The 25,352-nt window shown below is 38.7% G+C and overlaps 1 protein-coding gene across 1 annotated transcript in view; it reads left to right on the forward strand.

Annotated features, from left to right (window-relative positions):
* The first annotated feature begins 646 nt into the window (after nucleotides 1-646).
* Nucleotides 647-25,352, forward strand: part of LOC121387850 (D-threo-3-hydroxyaspartate dehydratase-like) — a 72,533-nt gene continuing 47,827 nt past the window's right edge. Inside the window, exon 1 of the mRNA XM_041519080.1 lies at nucleotides 647-1,148. The gene's annotated coding sequence lies outside the window, so the exon portion shown is untranslated. The remainder of the gene's footprint in view (nucleotides 1,149-25,352) is intronic.

Raw genomic sequence — 25,352 nt, forward strand, 5'->3', positions numbered from 1 at the left:
TGGGATTTCAAGTGCAATGGATAATGTATTCGTGTAGAAATATACTGCTTTTCTCCACTTAGACGCTCCTCACGTGTACAAACTCATACACACTCATACACACACGCGCGCGCACGCACACACACACACACACACACACATACACACTCATACACACACACATACACACACACATTCACACACATTTCTCTGTCTCCCTCTCTGTCTCTCTCTCTCTCTCTCTCTCTCTCTCTCTCTCTCTCTCTCTCTCTCTCTCTCTCTCTCTCTCTCTCTCTCTCTCTCTCTATCTCTCTCTCTCTCTCTCTCTCTCTCTCTCTCTCTCTCTCTCTCTCTCTCTCTCTCTCTCTCTCTCTCTCTCTCTCTCTCTCTCTTTCTTGTTTTCTCGCTTTCACTCTGTCTCTACAACTCAGTCTGTTTCTGTCTGTATATCGCTCTCTGTCTGTCTCTCATTCACTCTTTCTCGTTCTTTCCGTTTCTTCCTTCCCTACCTGTTCTCGCTATGTGTCTGTGCGTACGTCCGTCCGTCTCTCTCTCTCTCTCTCTCTCTCTCTCTCTCTCTCTCTCTCTCTCTCTCTCTCTCTCTCTCTCTCTCTCTCTCTCTCTCTCTCTCCCAAACAACACCAAGCTTTCGAGAAAAGATTAGCGCTACTCCAGACCGTGTATACTAGGCGGCCAATGGAACTTAGTTTACATCATTGCCCCCTGTATTGGTTTTCCATATGGTGCAGTCTGCATTTGATAAGAGCATCGTTTAGCGGCAGAGCTATCGGGATCCGGGCCGCCTCGACTCTGTAATCACAGAGATTTCTAATCAGGATGACATGGTAAGAGCGCTCTGAACTTCAAGCGACAGAGACAGAGACAGAGAGAGAGAAAGAGAGAAGGACTAGATATGCCGGGTCCAATGAGTTGCAGGTCTAATCAGTTCATGTTGTGACTGGACTGTGTTTACTGTGTGGATAGGGCGTACGTCTTGGAGTTGTTATCGGCAGTTCGCGCTATAAAATGGGCGCACACTGATGCATGCAAATGGTGCAGATTTGGCCTAATCAGAGAAGGAAGTTTTGTTAACATGGAGCATGTTGTGGACTGATCGGCAGAGCAGAATCAAAGGGAGAAGATTTAGACTCCGGTTTCGGTAACCAAAGGTAGGTCGTCGTGCATACTGCGATCTTAACTTAGACATAGTTGTACGAGTTGGGGGGTTGACGTCAACACAAAATAACACACACACACACACACCTCACACACACACACACCTCACACACACACACACCTCACACAACACACACCACACACACACCTCACACACACCACACACACCTCACACACACATACACACACACACACACTCACACACCACACACACACACACACACACACACACACACACACACACACACACTTCCAACCTCTAACCTCCAATGGGCGGGAGGTAACCCAATAATAAAAAGCTTGCTTGATGCCCGGTGGGTCTAGGGTCGATCTCCGTCGGTGGGCCCATTAGGCTATTTTACGTTCCAGCCAGTACTCCACAGATGTTGTAAAAAGACCGTGGCATGTACTATCCTGCATGTGGGATGGTGCATATAAAAGATCCTTTGCTGCTAGCCCATGGAATGGTGACAGTTGGTTTTCTCTCTCATTATCTGGGTGCTTCTTAGCCATATTAACACGTTATTACGGAGGGCGGAACGTAGCCCAGTGGTAAAGTGCTCGCCGGTCCAGGATCGATCCCCGTCGGTGGGACCATTGGGCTATTCCTCGTTTTAGTCGGTGCACCACAACTGTTATATCAAAGTCCGTGGTATGTGCTAATCTGCCTGTGGGGATGGTGCATAAAAAGGATCCCTTGCTACTAATGGAAAAATGTAGCTGGTTTCCTCTCTAAGACTGTCAAAATGACCATATGTTTGACATCCAATAGTCGATGATTAATAATTCAAAGTACTCTAGTGGTGTCGTTAAACAAAACAAACTTTAAAAAAAAAAACGTTATTACGGTAGATATAAAAAGTGCATCTAACTCAGCTGGTAGAACGCTCGCGTCATAAACTTCGGTTGAAGGGTCGAAACCCCTCGATGGACGTCTGATCGGGTTTATGATGTCCCAAGCAGTGCCTCGTGACAAGTATATCAAACGCCGTGGTATGTTCTATACAATTAGAAAGTACATATAAAAGATCCCTTTCTGGTAATGGAAAAATGTAGCGGGTTTCCTCTGAAAACTACGTGTCACAGTTACCGTATATCTGACATCCAATGGTTAATATCAATGTGCTCTAGTAGTGTTCGTAGAAAAATACAAACTTTGACTTTTTAACACCTCTCAATATATCTACGTACCTTTCATTTCTTAGTTGCCGAAGAAAACCCAGACGTTAAAGGTGCATTATCGTGTGCAAGTGTACGGTCCCATGACTGCAAATAACAGAGTTCAAAGGATGTTTTGAAGTCAAGCAATTTGTTTATAGCACAACCACTCGATACATTTAAACTAGTTTTTAGTGTCAATCGTTTCGTGTATAGCACAGCCACTCGATACATTTAAACTAGTTTGTATTTTGAAGCGGTTTACTCCATACATATAAACTAGTTTGTAGTGTGAAGCGTTTCGTTTATAGCGTAACCACTTTGTACATACACACTAGTTTGTAGTGTGAAGCGTTTCGTTTATAGCACAACCACTCGGTACATATACACTAGTTTGTAGTGTGAAGCGTTTCGTTTATAGCACAACCACTCGATACATATAAACTAGTTTGTAGTGTGAAGCGTTTTACTCGATACATTTAAACTAGTTTGTAGTGTGAAGCGTTTCGTTTATAGCACAACCACTCGATACATATAAACTAGTTTGTAGTGCCAAGCGTTTTACTCGGTACATATACACTAGTTTGTAGTGTGAAGCGTTTCGTTTATAGCACAACCACTCGATATATATATAAACTAGTTTGTAGTGTGAAGCGTTTCGTTTATAGCACAACCACTCGATACATTTAAACTAGTTTTTTAGTGTCAAGCGTTTCGTTTATAGCACAGCCACTCAATACATTTAAACTAGTTTGTATTTTGAAGCGGTTTACTCCATACATATAAACTAGTTTGTAGTGTGAAGCGTTTCGTTTATAGCGCAGCCACTCGGTACATATACACTAGTTTGTAGTGTGAAGCGTTTCGTTTATAGCGCAACCACTCAGTACATACACACTAGTTTATAGTGTGAAGCGTTTCGTTTATAGCACAACCACTTGATACATATAAACTAGTTTGTAGTGCCAAGCATTTTACTCGATACATATAAACTAGTTTGTAGTGTGAAGCGTTTCGTTTGTAGCACAACCACTCGATACATATAAACTAGTTTGTAGTGTGAAGCGTTTCATTTGTAGCACAACCACTCGAGACATATAAACCAGTTTGTAGTGTGAAGCGTTTCGTTTGTAGCACAACTACTTAATACATATAAACCAGTTTGTAGTGTGAAGCGTTTTACTCGATACATATAACCTAGTTTGTAGTGTGAAGCGTTTCGTTTGTAGCACAACCACTTAATACATATAAACTAGTTTGTAGTGTGGAGCGTTTTACTCGATACCTATAAACTAGTTTGTAGTGTGAAGCGTTTTACTCGATACATATAAACTAGTTTGTAGTGTGGAGCGTTTTACTCGATACTTATAAACTAGTTTGTAGTGTGAAGCGTTTTACTCGATACATATAAACTAGTGTGTTGTTCCTGTTCTCTCCATCGACCATATCTTAGACATCAAACAGCCTCAGTTTAAATGGGCTGAGGTGTCGATAAACAAATATTACTTTCCTTTTCTTTCTTAGATCAATACAATACAATACAATATAATACAATACAATCTTTATTGCAACCATTGTACGAGTACACTGGTTAAGGGGATTGGGCCCAATTTCACAAAATATTGTAAGCCTAGTTTTGCACGTAAACGTAAATCTACGACTAAACCACAATTCTTATTACTATTATATTATAACAAATACAGTTAGAAGTACACATTTAATTTTCTTTTGTCCTTAAAATGCTTCCGTAATGATGTAATTTTCTTCGTGAAATAAATGCCGAGCACTTGCATATGTATGCCCGGTATAACTGCTAGTCGCAGACGTAAACTTACGATGTTTTGCGAATTTGAAATTGGCCCCAGATTCCCACTTGTGATGAAACTGTTGGTAAATTGGACGCAGTTGAAACAAAGATCCTTAACTGTTCAAATGTTAATACTCAGTTTATTAATGATATTGTACTAGAGTTTATTCATGTAATCAATGACGTAGCTGGTGATATGTTCTCACGAAATGTAAGCCATAGAGATTCATGTAAGGATACCGGCCTCGTTAGCATCGTGGTTAGGCCATCGGTCTACAGGCTGGTAGGTACTGGGTTCGGATCTCAGTCGAGTCATGGGATTTTAAATCCAGTGAGTGCTCCGCAAGGCTCAATGGGTAGGTGTAAACCACTTGCACCGACCAGTGATCCATAACTGGTTCAACAAAGGCCATGGTTTGTGCTATCCTGCCTGTGGGAAGCGCAAATAAAAGATCCCGTGCTGCTAATCGGAAGAGTAGCCCATGTAGTGGCGACAGCGGGTTTCCTCTCAAAATCTGTGTGGTCCTTAACCATATGTCTGACGCCATATAACCGTAAATAAAATGTGTTGAGCGCGTCGTTAAATAAAACACTTCTTTCTTTCTTTCACGTAAGGATAACCGCATTAATATGAGTTGGTATTCTGAAGAATGTGAAGATAAACGCTATGAGTTTTTAGATTAACTTAATGAATATCGTAAACATGATTCTACGGAAAACAGACAAAGAATGGTGCAAGCTCGGTCATTATTTAAATCAAGTGCCAGAAAATGTAGACTTAACCATGATAGAGAACAAACCACTAAACTGTTAGCTGCCTAACAAAGTAACGTCAAAGCATATTGGAAATTATTGAAAGGGGCTAGTAACATAATTAACCCAAATATTTCATGTTCAGAGTTTGCCAATTATTTTAAACATATAAATAATCCTACAAGTCCATTTCTTAACCCTGATGAAGATGTTGTGCAGTTTGTTGATAAATATGTGAAAGGAGAATTTGAAGTTATGTTTGACGAATTAAATATTGCTATTTCTTGTGATGAAATTATGAAGGCAATTGATAGTTTACATAATTCTAAGAATAGTGGTTCAGATCGTATTTTGAATGAATTTATTATGAGTGGTAAACATGTACTTTGTCCACATGTTTGCACTTTATTCAACACTATTTTTATGTCTGGTCACTTTCCACGCTCATGGGCTGATGGTGCATTATACCATTGCACAAAAAGGGTAGCATTAATGATGTTAATAATTATAGAGGCATTACCCTACTAAGCTGTCTGGGCAACTTATTTACGAAAATCCTCAACAGCCGCCTCACAGTTTGGGCTGAAAATTATCAGGTTTATATTGAAGGACAGTCTGATTTCCGTTCAGGTATGGGCACTGTTGACAATATTTTTGTTTTACACTCATTAATTACTCATTTTGTTAATAATAATAACAAATTATTTTGTGCTTTTGTTGATTTTTCAAAGGCGTTTGTTTATGTTGTAAGAGATAATCTGTGGTATAAACTGATACAGATAGGAATTCGCGGAGAAATGCTAAATATAATAAGATCGATGTATAACTGTACTAAATCATTTGTTAGAACATGCAACACTCAATCAGAACCTTTTGTTTGTAACATCGGTGTTAGACAAGGCGAATGCCTTTCGCCTTTTTTATTTGCTATGTATATAAATGACTTCGAGGATGAGATCATTCACAAAGGTGTTGGCGGAGTGGATACAGGCATGCTTAAGCTATTTATTCTTTTATTTGCAGACGACATAGTTTTATTAGCGGAAAATGAATTAGATTTGCAAAATTGTCTGGATGCATTGTATGAATATAGCATTAAATGGAGGCTATGGGCTATGTGTAAATATTGAGAAACAAAAGTTATGGTATTTTGTAAAGGTGATAGACTATCAAATGATTTAGAATTTAGATATGGTAATTATCCAATAGAAATTGTACGCAGATTTTCATATTTAGGTGTTGTGTTTACGACAGGTGGATCATTTACTGATATGCAAAATACTCTCGTGGGACAAGCGCAAAAAGCAATGTACCAAATGTAAAAGTATTTACAACAATTTGTGTCGTTAAAACCTTCTCATGTGTGTGATATACAGTGGAACCTCGTTAGTCCGGACTCCAGTAGTCCGGAATCCTCACCTTACGGACGTTTTTTTTAGCAAAACGAAACGACCACTCAGTAAAGTTATTCATTAATCCAGATATTCAGCTTCCGGAACCGGACGGTCCTAATTCTGAACCAAATGTACAAAGTAAAGGCAAACTGCTTCGTTTGACCGGTCGCCACTGATTGAACATAAAAGTAATCCGCCAATTAACGCTCAAGGAATCGACGGAGATAAAATGGCTGCACGGGGTTTCATACCGCAGTTTATTAACTATTCACCTGAGTTTATTTAGTGTTAGTAGGATAGAGCACAAGTGTTCACAAGTGTTTTTTTGTTGTTTTTTTAAATATAATTTCTTTTATCTATGACCAGACTGGCTGTTTTATTTTATGAAAAAAGAAGAAGAGTATTTTATTTTTAAAAGTGGGTAACTCTTGATCATACCCTACGGAATCAAGGGAGGTTACTCATCATGTACATTTCAGTAATACGGAAATTCGTTAATTCGGACGTTTTTTTGTAATAACCATACTGTCCGGACTAATGAGGTTCCACTGTATTTGACAAATTAATACATCCTATTCTAAGCTACGGCTGCGAAGTCTGGGGGTTTATTCAGAGAACGGCAGTAGAAAGAATGCATTTGACATTTTGTAAGCAGTTACTTGGTGTAAAGCAGACTACTCAAACTGATTTTGTATATGGCGAATTAGGTAGATTTCCTTTGATTGTGCATAGACATTATAGAATTATTAAGTTCTGGTTGAAAATTATAAAAGGTGACAACAGGAAATTTACAAAAATATGTTATGATATGATAAGTGATATGATTTTGTTCCCTACTAAAAATAACTGGGCTATGCGTGTTCGAAATTTGTTAAATAATACTGGCTTTTCTATAGTCTGGCAAAATCAGGGTGTAGGGAATGAGGTGGTGTTTTTATCATTATTAATGCAAAGATTAAAAGATATGTTTATACAGGGATGGCGCTATCGATTAAACCTTTCTTCAAGAGCATCACTATACAGACATTTTTCAAATACTTTTTCTTATAAGTCATATTTAGACAGTATTTCTGTTGGAAAATATAGAACTGCTTTAACGAGACTACGCATTGCTGCTCGAAGATTATTAATTGAAACTGGAAGATGGGCAAAACCTAACCCAGTTGCACTGGATAATCGTAAATGTACTACTTGTAATTTAATAGAAGATGAATTCCATTTTATACTTGTTTGTCCTATGTACAAATCTATCAGACATTACATACCAAAATATTATAAAAATAACCCTAGTATGTTCAAATTTATTGAACTGTTAAATAACAACAATGAAAGAATAGTAAGACGGTTAGCTGTGTATTGTTTTAAAGCCTTTGAAAAAAGAAACATAATTTTGTACAAGGAAGTTTTCCCTGCATGTGAATGTGAATGCGTAAGTAAAACGTTTGTTATGTGTATTATGTGTATCTTTAATTTTGCATTTAGTTATTTTATAAACATCATGTTAATACTCATGGGCGCCATGTCGCTAATGTATCCCATTTATGTGTCAATACGATTTACACGTTGTATACAAACATTATATATCTGTGTATATGTATATATTATGTGCTCAATGGCCATTAGGCCTAATACGAATAAAGTTCATGTCTTTAGTTATATACATAACATTAATGAGGCATGTTCAGTGGTCATTCGCTAGATTGGTGGGAGACGAACCCAGCACCTCCCAGCCTTATGCCCAGTGACTTAACCACAACACCACCGAGGCTGGTACACCGTATAAACCCAATATCACGAAGACATGTGACCAGTGTGTAACGTACACGCCACAGGTGTTCGTTATATCGAGTTTGTTCTCTTGATATATCGACAAAGAGTCGCAGTCGCCATGTTAGACACCCAGTAACCATTAGGTTCACGAGTTCCTGGTGTATTGTTAAACCAACATTAATTCTCTGACGTTCTCTATTTCCGAACACGGAGCTGTTCGGACGGAAATTGGGATGAATAATTGGCTGGTTCGAGAAAACAGACGCGTACACGTACGTCATTACCGTAAAACGCAGGTTAAAGAGAAAGCCGATCACGTGACTTGAAATATACGCTGTTCAGGTGTCATATTTTAAGCAGCTAGCGTTAACTAAGATTGAACGCATTGTTGTTGTTTTGTTTTTTGTGTGTTTTTTTGCGTTGACTGTGTGCATGTAAAAGACATAGGTTAAAGACAGAATCGTGCAGATCGCGTGACTTGAAATATACATTGTGTAGGACACTCTTACTGGTATCATATTTTGAGCAGCTAGCGTTAACTAAGATTGAACGAAAGTTTTGTTTATTTTTTAAATGTGTGCATGTAAAATATAGGTTAAAGGCACTCAGTCACGGGTGGTTGACCTAATTAACGACCCGGCAAAGTATTATCTGAAAATATATACATTTGATTTGTACCTAAAAGTACTTTATTGAACCATCTACATAACCACCATTTTTATTGATATTTTATGAAAATAATTGAATTATGTCGACGGTCCATAATTCAGAGAAAAATAACGGCTATTTGGAGAGCAGAGGTGTGACGTATTATTTTTGAGTCATGTGACGGGCATTCCCCGAATAACCACAGTGTCAAAACTATTTACCAAGCTCGTGTAACGATAACGCTTGACCGTCCTCTGCGACGTAGGGTATATAGAAAAACCCACAATGAAAATAAGTTATTAAAATTAATAAAAACATGTACTGAATGATAATAAGCTTATACATTAATATATTTTGGTAACAGAAGCATGTTAAACGTCGACAATCCCGACTAGTTAGGCTTTTGCATCTGTGGGTAAATTTATCGTTAGTCATACGCGATTAAATCTAAACATCTGGATCACAAACACCTTCATTTTTCACCTTGTCAAATTCATTATTATGCAAAATATGCTATAACAGCTGGCTCAGGATAGGAATTGTTACATTTTTAAAGCATACTATGAACTAGACGGTGTTTATATACGATGTTGCTATATATACGACGGCCGTGTATATAATCTCCGCTAACGAGGGCTGGCTATATGCATACCAAAAATGCATATACTGATATAGGCGGTAAATAAGTATTTGATTGTTCCACAGGAGGAATATATACTAACTACTGTACGAATAGTGCGTTTACTGAACAGGGGAGGGAGAGATTGTATATGAATCTAGTGGACCCTTTTGTGTATGTTTTTCATAGACATATGAATAGCGTAATATTGCCACTGCAGTCAAAAAATAAAATAAAATAAAATAAATAATAATAATAATAATAATAATAATTATAATAAATAAATAAATAAATAAATATTATCAGCTGCTGAGGTAGATTATCTGAAAGAGAAACTAACTACGGACAGTACACAAACTAACAACAGGGCTTGAACTTAATAATTTTTCACCGATTGCAATTTTGAGACTGCCTATGTAACTGTTTAAATAAATTATTATTATTGTTATTATTATTATTATTATTATTATTATTATTATTATTGGTGTTATTAGTGTTAGTCTACTACTACCTTTTTGGGGTGGACGAGGCAGTGTTTTATCGGGGGGTTTTGGCTATAATAATGCAAGATTAACGTGCGTACACATTCAAGCGGCAGCCTGAACTTGCCCCTGTACGTACAACTGCATTCAATTGGGTTAAGTTATAATTAAGCCAACCTTTGGAGGGCAAAACATTGTTTTTTAACGCAATACATTAAACCGAATGACTACTTTGCGAATCGGTCAAAATAATTTGTTAGTAGGCAAAATTGGTGACGCTGGAAAACGTTACCCATTTACTAACCGAGCACTACAGAGTTGTAACCGTCTGTACTAAATTCCATGCACACGCGCCTGAAGTGGTACCGTGTACGGCAGCTCCGTAAATAAAACCCAAAACGACACAAACATTTTTTTCAATAATAATAATAATTTTAAAAATATTATTGAGAGTTCCATGTTTCGACTGGTTATTATGTTATTTCAGCGTAATCGTCGTTATTTTGTCATGAAATAATATAATAGCCGGCCCTCATTTTCCAGGTCTCCATATACAGCCGTCTTTTATATAGAAATCAAGAATACATTGCACGGCTGTCGTATATATATATATAGCCTTATAATTACGAGTCTGTTTTGCCGTACGTTTTGTGACTTTTCACGAGAAGAGTTCCAACTTTTAAAAATTAAGCGTGTCTGCAATTCCCTCGATCGTGGTTCAATTAAACTGTTTTGGATGATATTATAACGAGGTTTGGTATACCACGTGAATGTAATTTCCATTAATTTTATAATCCATATTTAGAGAAATAAGGACCACTAAATCCGTGACTGAGTGCCTTTAACGACAGAGTCGTGCAGATCGCGTGACTTCAAATATACTCTTAAAGTCGGTACTTTAAACCCTTTCGTAAACATTTTAAGCAGAAAGCGTTAACTAAAATTGAATTTCTTTTTTCTTTTTTTTTTTTTTTTTTTTCTTTCTTTTTTCATTATCTTTAATTTATGCTAGTAGGTTAAAGGCGGAGTCTCACAGATCGCGTGACTTGAAATATACACTTTGTATGATCCCGCCCTCTATTCATAAACATTTCACGGTCGTATTTAATCCGGAATAGCTGACTCTCCTCTCCGATGACGGGGCTTGAGTGGGAAAGGCACCATTAATACACGGTCAACTGTCACTTCTTGGGAAAACAACCCACCGGGATGTTCTGTTCTGGCATATTTATAAGGAATATTAAGGTACTGGTTCCCCATTTCAACACTGCAGTATCTCTGGCTGTTATTGATTTGGCATGCCCAGATTGTTAATTTCTGCATATCCGATTTGTTTTTGTCGCAGTTACAGTTGTAGGGGTCTCAAAAAGAGTTCACTGAAAATGAATATGATCGCGTTTTTGATGACCTCTTTTGAACTCCTATTTTCTAAATGTCAATTTTTAAAAAAGAAAGAAATGTTTTATTTAACGACCCACTCAACACATTTTATTTACGGTTATATGGCGTCAGACATATGGTTAAGGACACACAGATTTTGAGAGGAAACCCGCTGTCGCCACTACATGGGCTACTCTTTCCGAACGTAAAACATATTACCAACCATTGATGAATCACACTATTGAGATTTTTTCTCGGCGTTACATAATGAGCTCATCAATAATTGAAAAGGGCAATTTCCTTAAACCAGACCCGTAGGAACGATATCGTGTGTGTAACCACTTTTTTATCTTTGTTTATATACATTAGGATATTTTTTTTAAAGTACATTTTTGTCCTCAAGTGTGGAGGGAGGGGCACAGCTCTTCGCTCCCTCCCCTCATAATAGCCCTGCCTAACCACACCCATGTCATTTGTCCCATTCACTTCCTACTCATCCTCGCCGCCGCCGCTGCAATAGAGTGGTAATGACGGTAGTTAAAACCGAAGTTCTTTCCTATCCAGTAGCGGTACACGCCATTTAATGACCAGTCTAGTCGAAATAGGGATAGTTGCACAATGTCGGACCGGAAGAGGTTGGAGACATTTTATTAGTGGATCACGTGTCGTATGCACAAACGTACTCGTTTAACTGACAGCTTTGATGACATTAGGGCTACAACTAGCGCGGAGGATAGGGTGGCCCGTATGGTGAAAGAGGGGCCGTTACCCTAAAATAACAACAAAAACTGGCTTTTGCCGTACGTTTTATGACTTTTCACGAGAAGAATTCCAAATTTTAAAAATGAATCGTGTCTGGAATTCCCTCGATCGTGTTTTAATTAAAATGTTTTGAATGATTCAATAACGAGGTTTGGTATACCACATGAATGTAATTTCCATTAATTTTATAATCCATATTTAGAGAAATAAGGACCACTAAATCCGTGACTGAGTGCCTTTAACGACAGAGTCGTGCAGATCGCGTGACTTGAAATATACTCTTAAAGTCGGTACTTTAAACCCTTTCGTAAACGTTTTAAGCAGAAAGCGTTAACTAAAATTGAATTTCTTTTTTCTGGGTTTTTTTGTGTGTTGTTTTTTTGTTTTTTGTTTTTTGGGTTTTTTCTTTTGTTTTTTCATTTTCTTTAATTTATGCTAGTAGGTTAAAGGCGGAGTCTCACAGATCGCGTGACTTGAAATATACACTATGTATGATCCCGCCCTCTATTCCATAAACATTTCACGGTCGTATTTAATCCGGAATAGCTGACTCTCCTCTCCGATGACGGGGCTTGAGTGGGCAAGGCACCATTAATACACGGTCAACTGTCACTTCTTGGAAAACAACCCACCGGAATGATCTGTTCTGGCATATTTATCAGGAATATTGTGGTACTTGTTCCCCATTTCAACACTGCAGTATCTCTGGCTGTTATTGATTTGGCATGCCCAGATTATTAATTTCTGCATATCCGATTTGTTTTTGTCGCTGTTACAGTTGTAGGGGTCTCAAAAAGAGTTCACTGAAAATTAATATAATCGCGTTTTGATGACCTCTTTTGAACTCCTATTTTCTAAATGTCGATTTTATTGCGAACGGAAACTCGTTTTGTGTGAAAGGAACGTAAAACACATTACCAACCATTGATGAATCACACTATTGAGAATTTTTCCTCGGCGTTACATAATGAGCTCATCAATAATTGAAAAGGGCAATTTCCCTAAACCAGACCCGTAGGAACGATATCGTGTGTGTGACCACTTTTTTTTCTTTATTTACATACATTAGGAGGTGTGTTTTTTTAAGTACATGTTTGTCCTCAAGTGTGGAGTGAGGGGCACAGCTCTTCGCTCCCTCCCCTCATAATAGCCCTGCCTAACCCCACCCATGTCATTTGTCCCATTCACTTTCTACTCATCCTCGCTGCCGCAGCCGCAATAGAGTGGTAATGACGGTAGTTAAAACCGAAGTTCTTTCCTATCCAGTAGCGGTACACGCCATTAATGACCAGTCTAGTCGAGATAGGGATAGTTGCACAATGTCGGACCGGAAGAGACGTTCGAGACGATTTTATTAGTGGATCACGTGTCGTATGCACAAACGTACTCGTTTAACTGACAGCTTTGATGACATTAGGGCTACAACTAGCGCCGAGGGTAGGGTGGTCCGTAGGGGTGAAATAACAACAAAAAACGGGCTTTTTTTGGGGAGGGAGGTTTTTTTTTGGGTGGGTAGGGTGGTTTCTGGGTTGTGGGATTTTGTTTTTCACTTTTTGTCTACCGAGATAATGGCTGAATGAATGGTTGCATGAATGTAAGTTAAAGTTTAAAGGTACCACGAGGGCACATTTTAATCATCTGCTAATTGAATGTCATATGTGATGTCAAACATTGCTAATTTTCTCCATTGGATTCAAGGGATCTTTTATATGCATTTTCCGCTCCGCAAGACTCAATGGGTAGGTGTAAACCACTTGCACCGACCAGTGATCTATAACTGGTTCAACAAAGGCCATGATTTGTGCTATCCTGCCTGTGGGAAGCGCAAATAAAAGATCCCTTGCTGCCTGTCGTAAAAGAGTAGCCTATGTGGCGACAGCGGGTTTCCTCTAAAAAAAACAGTGTCAGAATGACCATATGTTTGACGTCCAATAGCCGATGATAAGATAAAAAATCAATGTGCTCTAGTGGCGTCGTTAAATAAAACAAACTTTACTTTGTATATGCATTTTCCCGCAGACAGGATAGCACATATCACGTCCTTTGATATACCAGTCGTGGGGCACTGGTTGGGACGGGAAGCACCTCAGGCGAGTGCTCTACCGATCGAGCGAACGAATGAACGGACGGACAGCTGGACGGACGAATTAATGAACGACATTACAGCACGGAAACACGTTTAGATGAAGAAAGAAAGAAATGGTTTATTTAACGACGCACTCAACACATTTTAATTACGGTTATATGGCGTCAGACATATGGTTAAGTACCACACAGATATTGAGAGAAAAAACCCGCTGTCGCCACTTCATGGGCTACTCTTTCCGATTAGCAGTAAAGGATATTTTACATGCACCATCCCACAGACAGGATAGCACATACCACGGCCTTTGATATACCAGTCGTGGTGCACTGGCTGTGACGAGAAATAGCCCAATGGGCCCACCGACGGGGATCGATCCCAGACCGACCGCGCATCGAGCGAGCGCTGTACCACTGATTTACATCCCGCCCCTTTTAGACGAAGAAGACCGAATATTCCTGTACCCTGATTTTTTATTAAACATTTTTTACACACACACACACACACACCTTATTTCAGTCTAGGTACGGCCTTAAAATCCTATTTATGTTCTGCTACAATCACTACTAAACGACTTGTTTTGTCAGTTCATCAGACATAATACGACCTCTTAAAATAAGAGTGGCGGGACGTAGCCCAGTGGTAAAACGCTCGCTTGATGCGCAGTTGGTTTAGGATCGATCCCCGCCGGTGGCCCCATTGGGCTATTTCTCGTTCCAGCCTGTGCTCCACAACTGATGTAACAAAGGTCGTGGTATGTACTATACTGTCTGTGGGATGGTGCATATAAAAGATCCCTTGCTGCTACTAGAAAAGAGTAGCCCATGAAGTGGCGACAGCGGGTTTTCTCTCTCAATATCTATGTGGTTCTTAACTATAATTATGTCCAACGCCATATAACTGTAAATAAAATGTGTTGAGTGCGTCATTTAATAAAACATTTCCTTCCTTCCTTAAAATGTGACTAAATGGTATCTATAATATAAATATTACGCAAGGCCGTTTTAACAGGTTCGGATCGTTCTGACCGGTTCTCCTATTTTAATGTGTACTGTCGACAGCCTTCTTTGTACTTGCCCGATGCCGCATTTCGCAAGGATCTTTTTTGTGCTCAGGTCCTGTCAACTATCGTACCTTCTTCGTGCTAAATATTGCGTACAAAGATGAATCCCATAAATAATACGGCAATGGAAGTCGTCATCTGTGTCACTTAACATAGAAGTGGCTATATGCATGACGGTCGTGTACATAGTCTCGGCTTATAAGGGATTGCTATCTGGTAGCTGCGTTTAGCTGTGGGGAAAAAACGGAAAGTTTTACCCACAAAAGATCGGCTAACAAATTGGTTGACATCAACTAACACCCATCCACCCCAATCCCCACCCTCACCCCTTTGGCAGCTTCTGATAGGCTGCAGTGAATAAAAGTTTGTTTTGTTTAACGACACCACTAGAGCACATTGATTTATTAATCATCGGCTATTGGATGTCAAAGTTTTGGCATTTTGACGTATATTCTTAGATAGGAAACCCGATACATTTTTCCATTAGTAGCAAGGGATCTTTTATATGCACCATCCCACAGACAGGATAGCACATACCACGTCCTTTGATATTCCAGTCGTGGTGCACTGGCTGGAACGAGAAATAGCCCAGTGGGCCCACCGACGGGGATCGATCCCAAACCGACCGCGCATCAAGCGAGCGCTGTACCACTGGGTTACGTCCCGCCTAGCCCGTAATGAGTACACGTCAATATCATGATCAAAGTCTCAACCGCCCTCGGTGGCGCAGTGATTAAGCCATCGGACTACAGGCTGGTAGGTACAGGGTTCGCAGCCCGGTACCGGCTCCCATCCAGAGCGAGTTCTTAAGGGCTCAATGGGTAGGTGTAAGGCCACTACACCCTCTTCTCTCTCACTAACCATTAACCAACTAACAACTAACCCACTATCCTGGACAGACAGCCCAGAAAGCTGAGGTGTGTGCCCAGGAGAGCGTGCTTGAACCTTAATTGGATATAAGCACGAAAATAAGTTAAAATGAAATGAATCAAACTCTTAAAACAGCTGTCAGGTTTTGTTTCCATTCTTTCTCGTTATCACCGGTTTCTTTTAGCAAAATAACATTCGTTTATCTGGGCTTATGTTGTCAGTGATTTCCTGGCAGCACTCATTTCATCAGTCATTCTCAAATATGGAGAGGAAGCTTAAATTATTTTGTCCCATGTGTATTTAACATTTCAACCTTATTTCCTCCCTGTCAAACAGGATAAATTTGCATTTGCGTTTTAATGAACGATAAAACCTGGTTTGAGTTTCAACAAACATCACCACGAAAAAAACTGCATGTCAAATGAAAGAAAGGAATGTTTGTTTGATGACGTCACCAGACCTTGGATTCTAAGGTGCGCGGGTTCGATCGCGCTCGTACAGCGCACGTAATATCAATCTGACGAGTGTGAAAAACAGCGCACGTTATACTCGACAAACGGCACACGTAAAATAAATTTGTATATTTTTGTATAGTTTTCATAGCTCATTTAGCTGATAGGAAGGTCCTTTTATTAAAACAATAAAAACATGGCAGTGGCTTCCATGAAGTCGTTTAACTGGTATTTCTCTTTACAAATCGGGAAATACTGGTTTAATAGACAATTTTGTAAATGTACCAGTCAAAATCCAATCGGAGCTACACTGCCTATTTTATTTATTTTGGAGAGTGCAGTTTTTCACTCGCCTTAGCATATTGAGGTGTGAGATTTTTCACTCGCCTTAGCATATTGAGGTGTGAGATTTTCCACTCGCCTTAGCATATTGAGAGATTTCCCACTCGCCTTAGCATATTTGAGGTGTGAGATTTTCCACTCGCCTTAGCATATTGAGGTGTGAGATTTTCCACTCGCCTTAGCATATTGAGGTGTGAGATTTTTCACTCGCCTTAGCATATTGAGGTGTGAGATTTTCCACTCGCCTTAGCATATTGAGGTGTGAGATTTTTCACTCGCCTTAGCATATTGAGGTGTGAGATTTTCCACTCGCCTTAGCATATTGAGGTGTGAGATTTTTCACTCGCCTAGCATATTGAGGTGTGAGATTTTTTGATAACTTAGCAACCTTGAGGTGTGAGATTACCACTCGCCTTAGCATATTGAGGTGTGAGATTTTTTTCACTCGCCTTAGCATATTGACGGTCTTTAACATAACAGTTCACTGCCCTTAGCATATTGAGGTGTGACACAGGGAAAATACCACTCGAAGAATTTTTCAAAACGCAAAAGGACCATTTTCTTCCCTGGAGCACATTATTATTAATCATCTGCTAGGGGATCGTCAAACAATTTGAAAATTAGAGGAAACCTTATCCATGTTGTACACCATTAGCAGATAAAGGATCGTTCATATTTTTTTAATCAAACGCGATATAGTCACATTAAAACGGTCTTTTACATAACATGTCGTAGGGCACTGGTGACGTTTTGACAGGAAAAACAACGAATTGAAGAGTTCAGGCCGCAAAACGCGTATAAACCATTTTCTTTCTTTTTTAGTTAAATACCATATATTGTATGTCAAAAACACTAATCGGCCCGAGAGTTTGCTGCAAATCGAGATTGAGTGCTTATGACATTTATTGGACATCCAGTCCTATCCACTAAAAACCGTTCGAGCATGTCTTGCCGGGTCCCATCTCTGAATAGCCAGGGGCCCGAACCGTTTTGCATATACAAACATAGAACATTTTCTAATGACAGATTATCGTTCAATTTAATCAGACTTTTGATTAAGAGTGAAATAATTTTAAATAAAACTATTATTAGTTTAAATTAGAGAGCGAGTGCATATTTTTAACATATATACACTAAGGATTCGACATGTCTGGCCGGGGTCCCATCTCCTGAATAGCCACACCATACAATATACACACACAGAACATTTTCATACACCACACTTTTAAGTGAATAATTTATAAAAACGTATATATATATATACATAACATACATACATATACATATATACACATACATATACATTATATAATATATATATATATATATATATATATATATATATATTATATATATATATATATATATATAATATATATATATTTTATATGATTGACACAAAGCGGATAAATAGCGATGTCTTTCATTCTTAAATAACATACATGTAAATATATAATGAAACTCATCTCCGGTACATTTTCCCATCTACCCGTTTCAATAGGAATATTATGATTTGAAAATCTGAATCGTAATAATGGGCACCAGTGTTTGTCTCTACAAATGTGACATATGTCTCAAATGCAACAGTAGTTTTTAATAATTTATAATTTGAAGCTTTGGATTAATTATTAACGTGAGTATACCGTGATTGTAAGTATTGATTAGTAATCCTTGTAGAAATAGATCTTTTCAACAAGGAACAACTAGTAATACAATTGCACTATGAGGACCATATATACATGTATGTACAACCAACATCATCTAAAATTGATTTTGCAAACATAATCCATTTGTGATTAAAAATATTATTGTTCACATCATTTTGTAATAATTTATAGACTAGTAATGATAAACTGGACTATTTTTCAGTGATTAATCGATACCAGAAAGAAATCATTTTAATTTTACAGTGATATAAACTGGACAACGTCCAAGTTCTCCATATAATATATACAACGGTGTAGATTTCCTCACAGGTAATAAAAACATTTTAAAATGGTTACATAGTTTTTCCAATGATGACAGTTTTGAAACCCCAAATTTCGCTACCATATAAAAGGACTGGTAAAACCATGCAGTCAAATAATTTTAGCTGACACTGTATGGAAATATTATAACATCTGCCATGTCTTAAAACGAAGTACATAGCCTTTGGTGCCTGAGTATATAAGATGTTTCTTGCCTTAGTAAATCGGTTTGATTTGTGGAATATAATACCAAGATATTTGTATCTTTCTACATTATCAAGCTTCGTATTTCCAAGATAAAATACTTTTTGACAATCTGTTTTATTGTCGTTTAAAATCAAAACTTTAGGTTTTTTTTACAATTTACTGTTAGTTTCCATTTCGTGCAATAAGAATCAAAATCACTTAGTGACTTTTGCATATCTTGGTAATTATCTGCAAGGAGTACCGTGTCACCGGCATAGAGTAAAACAACGAGAACGATTGACGTACATATTAAGGAATCATTGATAAACATTTCATCCACTGACTGAACTACCCCCCCCCCCCCCCCCCCCATCACGACTAGGAGAATATATTATGATTTAAAAAAAAAAGTGACTTACTTGTGAGCAATGAAAGTTAAAGTTTGGCTTTTTAACTACACTAGAGCACATTGATTTATTAATCATCGGCTATTGGATGTCAAACATTTGGCATTTTTTACGTATAGTCTTAGATAGGAAACCCGCTACATTTTTACATTAGTAGCAAGGTATCTTTTATATGTACCACCCCATAGACAGGCTATTTCTCGTTCCAGTCAGTGCATCAACGGCCGTGCTATATGTTATCTTGACTGTGGAATGGTGCATATCAAAGATATCTTGCTACTAATGGAACAATGTAGCGGGTTTCCTCTCTAAGACTATATGTCAGAATTACCAAATGTTTGACTTCCAATAGCTGATGTATTATTTGTAGTGCCGTGTGGTTAAGTATTAATTCATTATTTCATTCAGCCAACAAAGAGAAAAAGGAGGATACAGAGAGAGAGAGAGAGAGAGAGAGAGAGAGAGGAGAGAGAGAGAGAGAGAGAGAGAGAGAGAGAGAGAGAGACAGAGAGGGGGAGATAGAGGGTGGAGGAGAAACAACTGATATAATATATATATTGACGTGTTTATGGGGAAAATTGCATAGATACTTTAGACGAGTTATTTGTTACACACACACACAGAGAGATAGAGAGAGAGAGAGAGAGAGAGAGAGGAGAGAGAAGAGAGAGGAGAGAGAGAGAGAGAGAGAGAGAGAGAGGAGAGAGGAGAGAGAGATAGAGAGAGAAGGAGAGAGAAGAGGAGGAGGAGAGAGAGAGACAGTGAGGCAAAGAGAGACTGAGACATAGAATAAAGATTGAAAGAAAGAGGGAGAGACAGCAAAATGTGCAAAACGAAAGAAAGAGAGAAAAAAACGAAAGAAAGTAAAAAAGAAGAAAGAAAGAAGACAGAACATTAAACTGTAGTTCTCTCTTTCTTGAAGGGGACCATTTATCGATTACTTCAGAGACTTTCGACGGATGGGTAACGCGTGTCGAAACCTGCTCCTCGGAACATTTCATTTGATTAAAGCCAATACATTTTAACTCGACTCGTCTATGACAATGTATATAGAACGATAGAAGTAGTCCATTTAATCTGTATCCTTCCGCTCTCCTGAATTTGTTTCATTTTCAAATTAATGGTTCGTATAAAATTTGAAGGCATTGTACCCCAGTGGCATCTTCTACCGATGCGATGATCGATTTTAATAATTGTGTGAGGAAATGTTAGCTGTATTTGTTGCTTCACTTTAGACGATTGAAACGATGGAACTATTTTGGGGTTGGGGTTGGTTTTTAAGAGTATATAAAAAGACACATTGATTTATTAATCATCGGCTTTTGGATGTCAAACATTTGATAATTTTTGACGTATAGTCTTAGATAGGAAAACCCGATACATTTTTCCATTAGTAGCAAGGGATCTTTTATAATACCATCCCATAGACAGGGTAGCACATACCACGGCCTTTGCTATACCAGTCGTGGTGCTCTAGTGTGAGGAAATGTTAATTGTATTTGTTACTTCACTTTTATATGATGGAAATGATGTCAGTATTTTGAGTTTGGGGTTGGTTTTTAAGTGTATATAAAAAGACTGTGATTAAGGTTAAGATGAGCGATTTGTAGCGTCAGTCCAGGTGGATTCAACAATAATTCTGTATAACTGAAAAAAGAAAGAAAGAAATATTTTATTTAACGACGCACTCAACATATTTTATTTACGGTTATATGGCGTCAGACATATGGTTAAGGACCACACAGATCTTGAGAGGAAACCCGCTGTCGCCACTACATGGGCTACTCTTTCTGATTAGCAGCAAGGGATCTTTTATTTGCACTTCCCACAGGCAGGATACCACAAACCATGGCCTTTGTTGAACCAGTTATGAATCACTGGTCGGTGCAAGTGGTTTACACCTACCCATTGAGCCTTGCGGAGCACTCACTCAGGGTTTGGAGTCGGTATCTGGATTAAAATATCCCATGCCTCGACTGGGATCCGAACCCAGTACTTACCAGCCTGTAAACCGATGGCCCAATAACGACGCCACCGAGGCCGGTCCGTATAATTGAAACCCTTCTGAAACTCACTATATCCTAACCGATTATGTAATCGAAAGTTGATCGATTCGAGCAATTCGATTATAACCGATGATCGATGGTGAAATTCAAACCGATTCCCATCACTGCCGTACAGGTTCTAATAGACCGAATCAATTCCTACTGCCGATAATGTTAATGTTTACTAATAAAATTGATATAAGAAGCGTATCAACGCACCGAGGAAGTACATCAATAAAAAGTGTGGCACCTCACATCTAATCTACCTGCAAGAACATGGGGAATCACATACCATTTAAGAGATTTAATTAATGTTTTTATTAGCAACCGTAATTTTTGCTGAAAATTGCAGTTCCATTTTTGGGGGGTACCCTGCGTTAGTTTCAACCTCTGGTATATACTACATAACAATTGTATAACAAATACAAGTGTATTTATGTATTGCCATGGATAATAGTATTTGCACAAATAATCAGTGTCACATATTACAACCAATCACAGCCACAGCTGTTTTTACTCCGTAAATATTTGACAATACACCTCGAACTGTCTTCTTTGGGACCATGCAACCTACAGTAAACTGCATTGCAGAATAGGCCTATATATACTACTGTAAGGAAAGGCACCATGGATTGAAAAGATGCCACTGGGGTAGAGATCTCGACTGGACAAGGGCAGACCCAGGAAGTATTTTAGGGAAGGGCTCGATACAAATGGCAAAATTGCACATGGACCATCTCCCTGAAAGGGGGACTTCAATGAAAATCGCACTTGTTTGAGATACGAAAGGTCGTCGGAGAGAGTCGGTTTTGTTTTCTCTGCATGGTATGTACTGTACTGCTTAGGATCCCTTGTTGCCATTTCGGTGAGAGAGAGAGAGGAGAGAGGGAGAGAGAGAGAGAGAGAGAGAGAGAGAGAGAGAGAGAGAGAGAGAGAGAGAGGAGAGGGAGAGAGAGGAGAGAGAGAGAGAGAGAGAGAGGGAGGAGAAAGAGACAGAAAGTGAAAGAGAGGATAGATATAGAGAGGGATGAGAGGAAGAGACAGAGGGGGCTGAGAGAGGGGTAGAGAAGGGGGATATAAAGGGAAGAGATAGAGGGGGAGAGAGTGAAGGGAGAGAGCGAGCGAGAGAGGGGGTGAAAGAGACAGAAAGTAAAAGAAAGGATAGAGACAGAGAAAGAAAGACAGAAAGAAAGAAAGAAAAAGAGATAGAGACAGACAGACAAGAGAGATAGAATGAGATCGAGAGAGATTGAAAGAGAGAAAAAGAAATAAAGAGAGATAGAAAAATATAGAGATTCAGAGAGACCATCGCAGCGTTGTGTTGTGTCTAATATAATAATACTTATACATCACTGCCACCCTTCTCATCTCCAGTGTATGGTTCTACTGTCTCGGACAATCATAATGTAATTTCCATCTCTTAATCAGCGGGAAATCATATAAAGGTCGGATGTGCCTGCAGACGTAAACGCCGTATTTCGAAATATTTGCTGGCGCGAAATTGTTTGGTTTTTATGGGTCGGTCAATAACTCGGTGCTTATGTCGTGTAACGAACGGCTTACTAACAGTCGACTGGATGCTAAATAACATACAGCAGATAACAGAATGTGTTTATTTCATTGGCTGCAGGAAATTAGATCACAAAAACGTATACTTAATCATATATTGTCTCTGTAGCTGGATTGAAGATATTTAAAGTTGCAATGTCGGTTTTATGGTATATTTTGTTTACAACGTAGAACATAGCCCGAGTACTCTGACTGTAAGAGAGCTAGACGGACATTTGGACATAAATACGCTCTCATTACAGTCAGAGACCAACCTATGTATATTTTTGGCAATTCCTGACTACCAAACGGTAGGCAAAGATTCCCGCTCTAATACCACAACAATCCTATGTTTGACGTCAAATACCGTTACATCGATCATTTTCGAGTTAACTGATACAAAAAAATCCACATATTAATCACTAATACACATACTACAGAAAGAAACCCGACAGCACCCACATTCAGCTACGCTTCGTGACACTCCGTCGCAACAATTACAAAGCTGGGCGCGTGATCTATTTCGAGACTGGGCGATTCCGCCTTGTGCAGCAGTTACAGGGGCCGTCTCATAAGAGGAGGCAGTACGTAGCACATACTTTTGCCGAAAATCCTGTCGATAAAGGTACACCAAAAATGTATCCTTCAAATTCAAAATGGAATCAATAATGTGTCAATTGTTTTGGTTTTAATGAGTAATTAAATCTGAAATTAATGAAGATCCAAAACGGCATTAGCCAGTCTACTCGGGCTATCGTTGAACAATGCAGACGGAACAGTCGCTAATGGTATGAGACGGCCCCTGTAACTGCTGCACAAGGTGGAATCGCCCAGTGGCGATCACGTGATCTACGTCTCAGGTTGGTCTCTGACTGTAATGAGAGCGTATTTATGTCCAAATGTCTGTCTAGCTCTCTTACAGTCAGAGTACTCGGGCTACGTAGAACAATGCAGACGGACAGACAGTCGTAATCAGAAACAGTGAGAGAGAGAGAGAGAGAGAGAGAGAGAGAGAGAGAGAGAGAGAGAGAGAGAGAGAGAGAGGGAGAGAGACAGAGAGACAGATAGACAAATACAGAGATACGTGTGCGTGTGCGTGTGTGAGAGAGAGAGGGGGGGGGGCAAACAGAGAGATATCAAATGATGAAACTTAAGCCTAAGGAGAAATGTGGAGTATTATAATAATGTTGGATCGCGTTGTTGACAAGTCATTTTTCAACCCGCGGCATCCAATTTTCTTCATCGCTTTTTCTAAAACAAACAAAACAATGTGACAAGTGGTTGTGAATAGCACGTAAAACATTAGATCACGTTATGCATGCTTTTGATGGATTTAAAGTCTTTTTTATTAGTTTGACAGTAAATAATACCTCTAGATCGTCTATTTTGGAAAATGATTTGTTTATCACATCTGGCGGACATCTTGTATTTAGGTGTTTTATATACTGGTAACTAATTCAAGAGGGTTTCTAAGCTAAATTTAATTAATAGACTCTTAGAGAATCTTACACAACAATTGTTGTTTTTTATCCCCCAGGTGCAGATAATTTTTAAAATATGAGGTGGCCATCTTGTATTTAGATGTTTTATATACTGGTAACTAATTCAAGAGGGTTTCTAAGCTAAATTTAATTAATAAATTAATAGACTCTTAGAGAGTCTTACACAACAATTGGGGTTTTTATCCGCCAGGTACAGATAATCTTTAAAATATGAGGTGGCCATCTTGTATTTAGATGTTTTATATACTGGTAACAAATTCAAGAGGGTTTCTAAGCTAAATTTAATTAATAGACTCTTAGAGAGTCTTACACAACAATTGTTGTTTTTTATCCCCCAGGTGCAGATAATTTTTAAAATATGAGGTGGCCATCTTGTATTTAGATGTTTTATATGCTGGTAACTAATTCAAAGCACTGCGAGATCGCAAAGTTGCGAGAGTTTAGTGAATTAGGCCCCAGGGCCCCGTTCCACGAAGCGATCTTAGCCCTAAGATTACCTTAGGCGCATAGCTACCCTACGCACTTAAGTTGATCTTAGGGCTAAGATCGCTTCGTGGAACGGGGCCCAGGTATAGATAATCTGTAACACCGCTGAGCCAAATAACTATATACTGAACAAAATAAGAAACTTCCGCTAACTTTGCTTGAACATAACTTGATGAAACCAAACCGGGGGAATAATTGTTATATATGCGTTTAAAGAGTGTTCCATGATGCATCGTTTGGTGCAAAAATCATGGCCATAGGTTAACAGAAACTGGGAGAAATTTTGACCAATTGTGGTAGGGGTTTAAAAAAATCCACACCCACTTAATAACGGGTATGACCACCTCTTGAATTGACCACTGCAGTGCATCGCAGGCGCATAGAATTGACTAAAGTGTTGATTTCTGCCTGTGGAATATTGTTCCATTCCTGAATGAGCACTTGACGAAGTTCGTTGACGTTAGCGGGTAGGT

This window comes from Gigantopelta aegis, chromosome 13 (assembly GCF_016097555.1).
Source record: "Gigantopelta aegis isolate Gae_Host chromosome 13, Gae_host_genome, whole genome shotgun sequence".
NCBI classification, from domain to species: domain Eukaryota; kingdom Metazoa; phylum Mollusca; class Gastropoda; order Neomphalida; family Peltospiridae; genus Gigantopelta; species Gigantopelta aegis.